Here is a 13682-nt window from a genome sequence, read left to right as displayed (position 1 = left end):
TCAGAGGGGAAGGGAAGAGGGGGCAGAGGAAAAACTCTTCAAGGGGGTCCCAGGAGAGGAGACATTTGTGATGTAAGTAAATAAACTAATTAATTAATAATATATACTAATATTTTAAAATCAACCACAATCACTTTATTAGAATTATTAACTTTTATTTTTAGAAGCACCTAATATCAATTATTGAAATTAGTTTATCTTTGTTTTTAATGATGAATTACAATAAATGAACAAATGCACTAGAAACCACATAATAACAAAATGGGAATTTCTTTTTGTTTTTTGGTTTTTTTTGGCTTGATACTTTTAATTAAGTGAGGTTTACATTGATGATACTGAAGAATAGTCATACATGCATACAAAATTAAACCTCTTAGGTTCAGGTGAGGAAGTCCAAAAAAAAAAAGAAAGAAAGAAACATAAGAGAAACAAATAACATACATAGGGCGGGGGTGGAGTCTGACATGTGATAGGGTATCAGGACCTTGAGATTCAAGCAGACAGAATAGGGGCCATCCCCAAGATGGAGGAGCCCTAAATTGGATCGAGTCAGATTGTTTTTAACCTTAAAATGTTCAAGTGCAATTTTAATGTAAGCAAACACAGGAATTTCCTATTGAGCACATGGTGGAGCTGCACACCCTTTCTAAGCACACACATGCCGGATATCCAATAGCTCCATGTATATACTTGACATGCATCATGTGTGGGTATTGTTGGGATGTCATGTCCTCATGTCACACATTACTGGGCTGGGAACCAGACAGGAATGGCCCAGGAGACCTGCATAAGGCACTGCCTCACAGTGGTTTCTGAAGAACTGGTGTTGTGATTTCCAGATATAAGACTTTAGACTTCAGTGGCATTTACATATAAATATGCATAAATAAAACACGAAAGCCTAGGAAAAGCTCTTGCAGAGCAGACCCAGTGAGGGGGCAGTGGAGCTGTGCAAGGTTCTCATGTCAAGCACTCTACTAGAATGTAGACCATAATGGAGCCTCTCACATAAACACATGGCTGGCTACATTTACAGTTGCCTTGGGAGTGTAGAGACTCATTAACAAAAGAAGTTTCTATTTAAACCTTAAAAACAGCACACCAATCTTATTTACGCTATAAATGTTTCTAATGTAGCAGCAGAGAATGCTTATGGAAAATATACTTTTTAAGAAAATAGAAGAAAATCTGAAGTATAAAATGATAAACAGATAGTTCACCTATCTAATTTAAAATAGACTAGACACAGCTTTGGCACAGCATCCTCCACAGTAATTCCAATGTCAAACAGTTAGAATAAGGAGCTCAGGGCGGAGAAGTCTTTAGAGAGCTTACTCAGTACCTTGAGAATGCTTCTGTTATGTAGCCCCCAGGGAACTATCACTGTGGGATCTCCAGGGCTGCAATCGTTGCAGAGGAAAGTCTGTCCAGGATATTTTCCTAGTCAGACAGAAAAGTAAGGACTCTGTCTGAGGAGTCAGAGCCACTTTTAGGACAAGTGTTTGTCTCTGGATCACAGCACATGGAAGCTGCATGGGGAGTGGTGGCCTTGTCCTTGACCTACTGGGGCGTCCTGGCAGGTCTCCACCAGAATCTCTACTATATGGTCCGGCTCATCCAAGTCAGACTCACAAGTAGAGCTCGGAGGAAGTATGACTGCAGTGAAGCTCTCAAGACCTTGCAGACTGAAATTGGTCCCACTCATCATTCCTGTTAGCACTGTGTCCAGGTCATAGAAAGATCTGTCTGCATTTGAGAAGTTGCTCCACTGAACTGGAGTTTTTCTCTCCAGGGTCTCAAAAATCTGGTCCAGGGACTTCTGAAGGCTTCCCTGGTATTCTTGTGGGTTGTCTATCTCCCAAAGGCTGCTCTGAGGGTTCCTTTGCCCCTGTCCTGAGCCAACTATGGGAAGTTCGGAAGCTGAGCTTTGCAATGGATTATCTTCCAGTTCTGAAGTGGGGTGCTTCCCCGCCCAGCCTCCTCACTGTACAACACAGGAATACTGTGGACACTAGGTGGTCAATCGGTGCCCTTTCTACACTACGGGGTGCCATCCCCTGCCACATGCCATTCTGGCTCATTTCCTCCTGGATCCCGCGACCGTGCTGGCAATGGGGACCAAGCAGCAGAGGTTGGGCTCCACTAGCATGTGACAGAGCGGGAGCTTGACAAGGGACATATGCAGGAGTGACGGTTGCTGAAAGCTTTAGGAAAGAACAGTGCCAAAACCCTTTACTCCTTCTTCCTGGTCACCACATTTTCTCTTCAGCTCTCTAGCAAACTTCCTGTCCTATGCCAAGGAAGTCGCACCACTTTGTCAGGCGCCAGGATCAGTCAGCCACAACAAAGGGTGGCCAAGGAGATGTAGCAAGTTCCTATCTGTGGAGTACAGGGCGGAGCCCAATATGGAAATTTCTAAGGTGATTCTTACACACCACCCAAAAGAGTTCCAAGTTCCAGGTTCTACAGAATGCTTGGTTTCTGTTTTGTTTTCTCACTATTAAATAATACAAAAGTGAGACAGAGAGAGTATTTACCAGAAACTCAAACAAGTAAATCTATGGGAATGAATTTCAGATTGGTACAATAAAGAATTTGATTTATAGAACATTAATATCTCTTTCAATGATGCTACGGATGCTCAGTTTACTCCTGTTAAATACAGGTACTACAGATTTCTCTGAAACCTTGCCATATTATTGGTCAAAGTGAAGTTTTCCTCCACACGTAAGTTCTACATAGGTGTCAGGAAATTTGATGAATATTTCAAGGATAAATTTGTATGGAATTATTATTGATGTTATTATTATTTGAATGGTTTTCAGACATAATCTCTTTCTTTAGCCCAGAGTGTCCTGAAGCTACTACAGTATTCTTGCCTTGTTCCACTAAATTGTTATACAGCGATTATATTGCTTTTTCATCATTCAGAGTTTCACATACTTCCCTGATTATTCTCTTAAAATCGAAATTTTTAGAAAATGCGAAGACCTGGAAACAAGAAATGTCTCCACAGTATTTTGCTACATTTCTTAATTCTAAAAATGTGTAATTTGAGAAGAGATACTGGCTACATGATCAGATCTTCTTTGTAAATTTCCCAACCAGCAAACTGAAAACAGCTCATTCCCTACAAATGGAGGAAACGAACTCTGCTTAAATAATGACAGGACTTCTGGAAGAATATTTCTTTTGAAAAGGCTCCTAAGTAAATTTTTATTAAGAATAATTATGATAGTTGTGCATGTTTAATTTCTCAACTCTCTGTTTAACTCCTCTTCCCTTGATTCAGGGCTGACTTTTTCAGTAATTAAAGGCATTTCCACTACTGTATATTATAGTGCTGCTCCAGGAAGGCCTCATTCTTTAATCTGCCTCCTCTAACAGATTTCTTTCTATTTGAAATTAGGTCCATGTTTATGACCATCTCACCAGTCCCTATATTTGAGTAACTTTTATATGCTTTACTTTATGACTAAAACTTTTTAGGATATTTTCTTTATTTACATTTCAAATATTATCCCCTTTCCAGGTTTTCCCTACAAAAATTCCCAATCCCATTTCCCTATCCCTAGCCTCCATGAAGTTGCTCTATCACCCACCCATCAACTCCCTCTTGCTCCCTGCCCTGGCATTCCCCTACACTGGGGATTGAGCCTCCACCTGACTAAGGGCCTCTCCTCTCATTGATGTCTGACAAGGCCCATTCTCTGCTACATCTGTGGCTCGAGCCATGTGTTGCTCCATGTGTACTCGATGGTTGGTGGTTTAGACTCTTGGAGTTCTGGGATATCTGGTTGATTGATATTTTTGTTCTTCCTATGAGGTTGCAACCTCCCCCCCCCTCAGTTACGTCATTCCTTTCTCTAATTTCTCCTTTGGGGATCCCATATAGAATAGAATTGAAGATCCAGAAATTAATCCACACTCCTATTTTCATTTGATCTTTCACAAAGGATCTATAATTATCCAATGGGAAAAAAAAGAATTTTCAATAAATGGTGTTAGTTCAACTAGATGTGGGCATATAGAAGAATGTAGCACACTGATCCTGGCCCATAGCTCCCTGCTCCCAAGCCCCCTGGGAGAGAGCTGATCACCCAGAACTGTGGGCAATCCTGAGACTGCAGGGCAGTAGAGACTGCCACTTCTGCCCATCTTTGCTCACATCCCTATCTCAAGAGGAAATTGCATAGTGGCTCTGGACGAATATAGGAGCAGTCAAGCTGCAGGAGCACCATGGTTAGACTGCGTCTGGATCTGAACTGAACTGGTCAAACAGCTCCCTGCACCCAAATCCCGTGGCAGGGAGAGCAAGACCTTCAGAGGGGTAGACCCTACTGGAAAACCAGATGAAACTACTCCCTGCCCACATTCCTAACTCAAGAGGAAAATGCATTGTGCCATTTGTGGTCCCTGTGCACAGGGACCTAGGAGAAGTAGGGGTTGGACCCATCTGGTTGCGCCTCCAGGGAGAGTTGAAAGCCAGTGGACAGAAATGACTACACGTCTGAGAGCAAAACACTCTGTTCCCATAACTGGATGAAAGGAGACAGGAAAATAGGTCTACAGCACTCCTGACACACAGACCTACAGGGCGGTCAAGCCACTGTCAGAAACAGCAATACAAGCTAACACCAGAGACAACCTGATGGTGAGAGGCAAGCACAGGAACCCAAGCAACAGAAACCAAGACTACTTGGCACTATCAGAGCCCAATTCTCCCACCAAAGCAAACACTGGATATCCAAACACACCAGAAAAGTAAGATCTAGATTGAAAATCACATTTTATCATGACAATGGAGAACTTTAAGAAAGTCATAAATAACTCCCTTAAGGGACAGGACAACACAAGTAAGCAACTAGAAGCCCTAAAAGAGGAAACACAAAAATCCATTAAAAAGCTACTGGAAACAAACAACAAAACAGGAGAAGGAAATGAACAAAACCATCCAGGAGTTAAAAATGGAAATAGAAACAATAAGGAGAGCACAAATGGAGACAACCCTGGAAATAGAAAACCTAGGGAAGAGATCAGGAGTCATAGATGTGAGCACCACCAACAGAATACAAGAGATAGAAGAGAGAATCTCAGTAGCAGAAGATTCCATAGAAAACATCAATACAAATGTCAAAGGTAATGTAAAATGGAAAACGTTCGTAGCCCAAAACATACAGGAAATCAGGACACAATGAGAAGATCAAACCTAAGGATAATAGGTATAGAAGAGAGTGAAGACTCCCAACTTAAAGAACCAGTAAGTATCTTCAACAAAATCATAGAAAAAAACTTACCTAACCTAAAGAGAGAGATGCTCATAAACATACAAGAAGCCTACAGAACTCCAAATAGATTGGACTAAAAAAGAAATTTCTCCTTTCACATAATAGTCAAAACATCAAATGCACAAAACAAAGAAAGAATATTAAAAAACAGTAAGGGGAAAAGGTCAAGTAACATATAAAGGCAGACCTATAAGAATTACCCCAGACTTCTCACCAGAGACTATGAAAGCCAGAAGATCCTGGACAGATATCATACAGACCCAAAGAGAACACAAATGCCAGTCCAGGTTACTGTATCCAGCAAAGTTTTCAATTAACAAAGATGGAGAAACCAAGATATTCCATGAGAAAACCAAATTTACACAGTATCTTTCTACAAATCCAACCCTACAAAGGATAATAGCAAAGCCCAACACAAGGAACCAAGCTACACCCTTAAAAAAAAAACTATTCATTCTGCAACAAAACAAAGAGAAACACACAAACATAATCTCACCTACAAATATGAAAATAACAGAAAGCAATGATCACTATTCCTTAATATCTCTCAACATCAATGGACTCAATTCCCCAATAAACAGACACAGAATACCAAACTCGATACGTAATGAGGATCCTGCATTTTGCTGGCTCCAGGCAACACACCTTGGAGACAAAGACAGACACTACCTCAGAGTAAAAGGCTGGAAAACCATTTTCCAATCAAATGGTCAGAAGAAGCGAGCTGGAGTAGCCATTCTAATATTGAATTGTCAACGATGGTGCTGAGAGTACCTGGAAGAGAATGGGGGACAAGAGCTGCGAAGAAGGACGCCAAGACAACAGTCTGATCAAGGCAACAACTTTATTTTTCCCAAGGCTGAATTTACAGTATAACAGGGGTAACAGAGGGAAAGTGTGAAACATTTATGCAGGCCAAGGACACAATATTCATGTGGTCAGCTGATGTCAATAGGATGTTGGTTTTTCAGAAATGTTACAGGTTTGTCATATCTATTGGTCAGCAGGATGTTGGTTTCTCAGAAAGGGTACAGGTCATCACATTGGGTATCTTGACGTCAGATGTATTTCTCAGCAAGGTCAGAGCTTTATCATATTATTAATCCTGATGACCAGATTTGTATTAGTCTTTTGCAGCTGGCTGGGGATGTTCCATGAACACAGTCATACTTAATTCTAACCATAATAATAACATCAATAATGGAGGGCTTCAAGGGCATCATTCCCAACATCTCCCCCTTCCTTATAGTCAAATGAAAAGGTGACCAAATGGCTGTGCTGTTCTGGAATGAGCCCCTCAGGAACTGCATTTGTCTTAGGTTAGAGTGATATTTATCACATGGCCAAGAGAATCTTGTGGCCATGGTTCGTCATGGGATAAGGCAGTAGCTAATGGCGGCCCTCATGTCTTAGGCCCTTTATTCATGAATATATCACTCTCTTACCTGTTATTGACTGTCCAGCTGAGCATGCAGAGGTGACAATTCATTGATTTTTCAGCAAAGACATCAGGACAGCAGGCAGAAAAGTATGTTTGCCTCATTTGGCTGAAGGACAAAAATGTCCTTGCCTGGACTGGGAGGAGATGTGTAGGTGAGCTTGTCCATAATCAAAGCATCCTCCATAGCTAGCCTATGATACTATACCTGAATAGGTTTTGCTGCCATATTATCTACCTGTTGTTTAACAAAGCTGGTTACACGATTAAATGTCCCAGTGTCAAAAGATATAAGCAAAAGAAGGCATACTAGAGGGTCCAACATGAAAGGACCCAGGATGGAGAACCAAGGGGAGTTGGAGAACCAGTTTTGATATCAGCTCTCAACGTTTTCTCTTCCTCATTTTCTCTTTTCCAAACCTTCTCTTTTTTCATTCTCTTTTTAACCATATTCTAAGACAAAGGAAGTATCCAAACACTGCTTTTCTCTTACAAACCAGAATTCACTGTGATTGCTCAAAGTTGGGAAATTAAAGGTAAAAAGCCAATCAGAAAGAAGTATACATATTAGCATATACAGCTTATTTAAAATGGGGGGGCCAACAATTATTCTTTCTGATTAACCTCTGACTCTTAAAGACAGTGTGAGTCAAAATTAAAATAATCAAATATACTTAAAAGTCTCCTCCATTTTGGATAGATGTGGAAGTTAAAAATTGAATGAATTTATATGATTGTAAATGTTTACCATGAAATATCACAGAAAGTATGCCACCATGGAGGGAATTACAATTTTAACTGATATTAAACATCTTAAATAATTTGGAGCAAACTCAACATTGAAATATAACCATCAGAAAAAAAATAAAGACATAAATAATTATCCCATGCATGTTATGTAAAAAAAAGCAAACCCCATGTCAGTACTGTACGGTATCAATGACTGAAAGTTATGTAATATGTTGATACATAGAAGGAAAAATAACATGTTGACGAACATTGTTGAAATTCTCAAAATAATTCCAAAGGACAATTCAATTTGGGTTCCTGCAACAATCATAATTTTGTTATCCAAAGAGCCAAATGCTACAAAAGACATCACATTGTGGAAGAATATATATTTCAGGTGTCCTGGAGTGGGTGGTAGAGCTTCCGATTTTTCTTGTGTGATGGCAATGAACTCGAAGCAGTGCAGTTCTTTGAGCAAGCAGCTCCTCTCGGTGGAGTGCAGGCTGTAGATGAAGTTTCATGTGCCCTGTACTGTGTTCAGTGCCTCCATGGGCTCCTTCTTGGGGTGAGTGCCCAGAAGCCAGGAAGTAGGAATGTACCAGTTCTTTTAACAATTTTATGGTAAATATAATCCCTGTATCAGCACCTGACTGAAACATTCTAAGACACCAAGTATATCCACGTGTCCAATCCTGGTTTCAAACAGTGGAGGTAAATTTAATATTTAGGGGGATGCACCATTCCCTTGTTTTAGAGTTAGAACCTTCACAGCGGGAATCTGGGACATGCATATTAGTAGGACAGGTGGTATTATAAGTCAAACAACAGTGTATTAGGTGATACAATTCTTAAGAACACTCGACAATACCACAGAAAACAAACTAGACAAACAAGACCAAGACAAGGCATCCTATAACCAATGTCCAAAGATGCCTGATACCTTCAGTACCTGGTACAAACTGCAGCTTAACCTTAGCTGCTTCTAGGATGTGGTGGACTGTCTGATCCCACCTCCCAACAGGATTCCAGAGTGTCCTGTAGATTCCTTTCTCCTCGTAGAACATCCTCTAGGGCCTGTGGCCTGTGACAACTAACACGTCTGCCTGTCACAGCTGTAAGCCCCTCACGGGACCCACAGCAACCACCAAGGGAACTCTAACCTCTCTTCAGGGGGGACTCAAACACCCCTCTGAAGGGACTCAAACCCTTCTGACAGCAGACTCGGACAACACAAGACAACATGAAACAAAGACGAGAGAACATGACACAGAGACAAAACAGAAAGTAACACAGAACACAGATTTGCTCGAGCTTCCCTCAGATCTCCTCACCAATGGTGGTCTGGCGGGAGCATAGTTCCCAGCTTATGCACCAAAATATTGTAAGACCCCATAGTGGCCTTACCTCAGGAGCACTACTCACAGAGCACAGATTGACAAAGTGACCACTGCAATAGCATGAGGGTATAAGGATTTTAATCCATGTACGTGGGGTTACTCATCCATGCAGGGAGAGGCAACCTCAAACCCAAAAAGCACACAATTTTATTCATTACAGAGGGCAGACTTCAGCAACAAGTTTAGCCGAATCATTAACTCTGCACTAACTTTTGTATCAATTGTTTCCTCCTGGGGGAACTATGTACAAATATTTCCTACAAAGTGTAAGAATTTCTTTAAATCTTTTTTCTTAACCCTATTCTTCACGTCCTGAGTGACTCCCTGAGTCCTGTCACAAAAGGTGATTATAGAATGCTTGTTCCATCACTCACCACTGAGATCTGCATCATCCGGGGAAAAACACACACAAAGCCTTTGAACTAAGGTCAGGCACTCCATGGTTGGGAGAAGTGGGGGAACAAAGGCTCTGAGAGGGGAGCAAAGGCTCTGAGGGAGAGCAAAGGCTCCAAGGGGGAGCAAAAGCTCCGACAAAGAAGGAAAACAGGCCTGTCTATACACAGGGGACAATGTTCCAAACAGCCTCACTCTGGGTGCCATTTGTCAATGACAATGCTGAGGGTACCTGGAAGAGAATGGGGGACAAGAGCTGCAAAGAAGGACGCCAAGACAACAGTCTGATCAAGGCAACAAGTTTATTTTTTCCCAAGGCTGAATTTATACCTTAACAGTGGTAACAGAGGAAGGGGGAAAGGGTGAAACATTGATTCAGGCCAAGGACACAGTATTCGTGTGGTCAGCTGATGTCAATAGGATGTTGGTTTTTCAGAAAGGTTACAGGTTTGTCATATCTATTGGTCAGCAGGATGTTGGTTTCTCAGAAAGGTTACATGTTATCACATTGTGTATCTTGACGTCAGATGTACTTCTCAGCAAGGTCAGAGCTTTATCATATTATTAATCCTGATGACCAGATTTGTATTAGTCTTTTGCAGCTGGCTGGGGATTGTCCATGTACTCAGTCATACTTAATTCTAACCATAATAATAACATCAAAAATGGAGTACTTCAAGGGCACCACTCCCAACATTGAATAAAATTGACTTTCAACCAAATGTCATTAAAAAGATAAGGAAGGAGACTTCATACTCATGAAAGGAAAAATCTACCAAGATGAACTCTCAATCCTAAATATCTTTACTCCAAATACAAGGACACCTACATAATTAAAAGAAACCTTACTAAAGCTCGAAGCACACATTACACCTCACATAAAAATAGGAAGAGGTTTCAACACCCCATTCTCATCAATGGACAGATCATGGAAACAGAAATTAAACAAAGACATAGAGAGAATAACAGAAGTTACGAACCAAATGGTCTTAAGGGATATTTATAGAACAATCTATCCTAAAACAAAAGGATAGACCTTCTTCTCACCACCTCACAATACTTTCTCCAAAACTGACCATATAATCAGTCACAAAACAGACCTCAATCTATACAGAAGATAGACATAATCCCATACGTCCTATCAGACCACCATAGGCTAACGCTAGTCTTCAATAGCAATAAGGAAAGAACGCCCACATATACAGGGAAGTTGAACAATTCTCTACTCAGTGATGACCTGGTCAAGGAAGAAAGGAAGGAAGGAAGAAAGAAAAGACTTCTTAGAATTTAATGAAAATGAAGGTACAACATACCCAAACTTATAGGACACAATGAAAGCTGTGCTAAGAGGAAAATCCACAGCTCTGAGTGCCTTCAGAAAAAAAAGGAGAGAACATACATCAGCAGCTTGACTGCACAACTATAAGCTCTATAACAAAAAGAGCAAATATACCCAGGAGGAGTAGAAGGCAGGAAATAATCAATCTCAGGGCTGAAATCAACCAAGTAGAAACAAAAAGGACAATATAAAGAATCAAAACAACCAAAAGCTTGTTCTTTGAGAAAATAAAAAGAAATAGATAAACCCTTAGCCAGAACAATCAGAGGGCACAGAGAGAGTGTTCAAATTAACAAAATCAGAAATGAAAAGGGAGACATAAAAACTGAATCAGAGGAAATTCAAAACATCATCCATACTTACTAAAAAAGAATATATTCAACAAAACTGAAGTCTGGAGGGAATGGACAATTTTCTAGACAAATACCAGGTACCAAAGTTGAATCAGGAGCCGATAAAACATTTAAACAGCCCCATAACTCCTGAAGAAATAGAAGCAGTCATTAAAAGTTTCCCAACCAAAAAGATCCCAGGACCAGATGAGTTTAGTGCAGAATTCTATCAGACCTTCACAGAAGACCTCATACCAATACTGTCCACGTTATTCCACAAAATTGAAACAGATGGAGCACTACTGAATTCCTTCTATGAAGCCACAATTACTCTTTTCTTTTTCACAATTACTCTTATACCTAAACCATACAAATACGCAACAAAGAAAGAGAACTTCAGACCAATTTCCCTTATGAATATCGACGCAAAAAATACTCAATAAAATTCTGGCAAACCGAATCCAAGAGCACATCAAAACTATCATCAACCATGATCAAGTAGGCTTCATCCCAGGCATGCAGGGATGGTTTAATATATGGAAAACCATCAACGTGATCCATTATATAAACAAACTGATAGAACAAAACCACATGATCATTTCATTAGATGCTGAGAAAGCATTTGACAAAATTCAACACCCCTTCATGATAAAAGTCCTGGACAGAATAGGAATTCAAGGCCCATACCTAAATATAGTAAAAGCTATATACAGCAAACCAGTCGCTAACATTAAACTAAATGGAGAGAAACTTGAAGCAATCCCACTAAAGTTAGGGACTAGACAAGGCTGCCCACTCTCTCCCTACTTATTCAATATAGTTCTGGAAGTTCTAGCAAGAGAAATCAGACAACAAAAGGAGATCAAGGGGAAAACAGATATATGTTGTTCTTCTAGAAGAGACATTGAAAAAAGGGCATTTGACTTTCTGCTGATGTAAATGCTTGTGAGAGTATGTGATATTTGGAAAGGTTATAAGTATAAACAACAGACAGTGAATGATGCTTTATGGTTTTGGTTTGCCTTGCTACTCTTTGCTGGTCTGCTATTGCCAGGACTGCATAGATAGAAAATGCCCTCAAAGATCTTCTGGTCATGTTTTTGCCACTTTTGTGGCCTTGGACTAATTGGAAGAACCTTATTGTTTCTTCTGGATAGAATTGCAATTTCTGATTCATCAATGGTGTTTGAGAGTAGATTGAGCTACTGCTGCTGATTCAGAAGTAAACTTCTGATATCTTGATAATGAAGATTGGAATTGCTCAAAAGAACTCTTTCTAAACAAGTCTACATCTCCCTTTGCTGTATTAACCTTTTGTTTCCCCTAGGCTAGAAGGAGGTTAAAGCATTTAACAACCCTTATTAAAGTACATTTTGAAAAATCAAAGCCACAAAACCTTTACACCACAAGACCTACACACACACACACACACACACACATACACACACACACACACACACACACACACACTGAATGTCCAAATTATGTAGAAACATGCAGAAGTTACAGAGAATTTATGAACATTTAAAAAGCTATTGTGAATCTTTCTTTCAATTAAAGGAAAGAAAAATATAGTGTTAAAGAGTTTAAATGCTGAGCCAGGAGGAATGCTTCATCAGTTAAGAACACTTGCTTCTGTTGTAGGAGTCTGGGTTCAGATCTTAGCGTCCATGTGGAACTGAATAACAGTCTACATGTAACTCCAAGAACAGAACGCTCAATGCCTTCTGGCATCTGAAGGCACTGACTGCATGTGGTGCATAACTGTACATACAGAAAAAAACATCAATACACATATAATAAATCAATGTAAATCAGATAAATCTTTAAAATATTTCACAAGTTGGAGTAATCAAATTAAAATATTCCATATATGTTATTTTAACTCAAAACAATAAATGAATATTTAGCATTTTCACTTCTGGAAATATAAAGAAAGTAATGTAATAAAATCTGTGGTTTCTGCTATAATTCAAGAATTTTGTGAATATTGTTAATTCTGGATACATGAGCTTAAATAAATTTTCTGAACACATAGTAAGATAAACTACTAAGCCCTTGGGAAAGATTAATTGCAATTTCTATATATGAGACCACTTAATCTAAGGATATGGTTATTTGGCACTTAATAACTGAGCAGACTGAGGAATCAAAAATGAAATATTTAAAGAATTTTTTCTTACGAAATTTACCCCACAGACTCCAGATATAAATGCTATGTACAGAGCAGCATTTAACCCTCGTGGCTTTAATATGGTTTTTACTGATTTTTACATCCATGATCTTTTTTTATTTTCTATTGAGACATTTCATTTTAGTAAGTTTCTTTATGCATGTGAACAATGGACACTAGTTGGATTAATTGGACTGGGAGAGAAGACAAAGAATAAATTGTTTAAATAGTAAATCCTTCCAAGAAGCCCTCTAAAATCTTTCTCTGAGATTTACTTTGTAGATACAAACTCTCAGTAAACTGAACTCTATTATTCTTGGCATGTCACCTGTACCCAACATTCTGCAATGATACTCTCAGGCATACCCAAATATCTTGTTATTGTGTTGAATAACTTATTTGTGTGAAAATTGAATGCTACATCTTGTCATCCTAAAGAAGAAGAGACCATTTCTGACATAAAGATTTGTAAAAATTGATACATTGCACACTACCTAGGAGAATCTCTTAAAGATCTAAGAAGATGAAGCTAGAAGGGGAACAGCTAACCAACCAACTGAACAAACAAACAAGGAAAGAAGGAACAAATGTCA

At 39.4% G+C, this 13682-nt stretch overlaps 1 pseudogene; it reads right to left on the bottom strand.

Moving 5' to 3' along the window:
• Positions 1-241: 241 nt before the first annotated feature.
• On the bottom strand, positions 242-9241 carry Cdca4-ps2 (cell division cycle associated 4, pseudogene 2; annotated as a pseudogene).
• Positions 9242-13682: the final 4441 nt, after the last annotated feature.

Source organism: Rattus norvegicus, chromosome 1, assembly GCF_036323735.1.
Source record: "Rattus norvegicus strain BN/NHsdMcwi chromosome 1, GRCr8, whole genome shotgun sequence".
In the NCBI taxonomy this organism is placed as follows: domain Eukaryota; kingdom Metazoa; phylum Chordata; class Mammalia; order Rodentia; family Muridae; genus Rattus; species Rattus norvegicus.
Note: the sequence above shows the minus strand (reverse complement) of the source record. Positions and strands in the feature narration are given on the sequence as shown.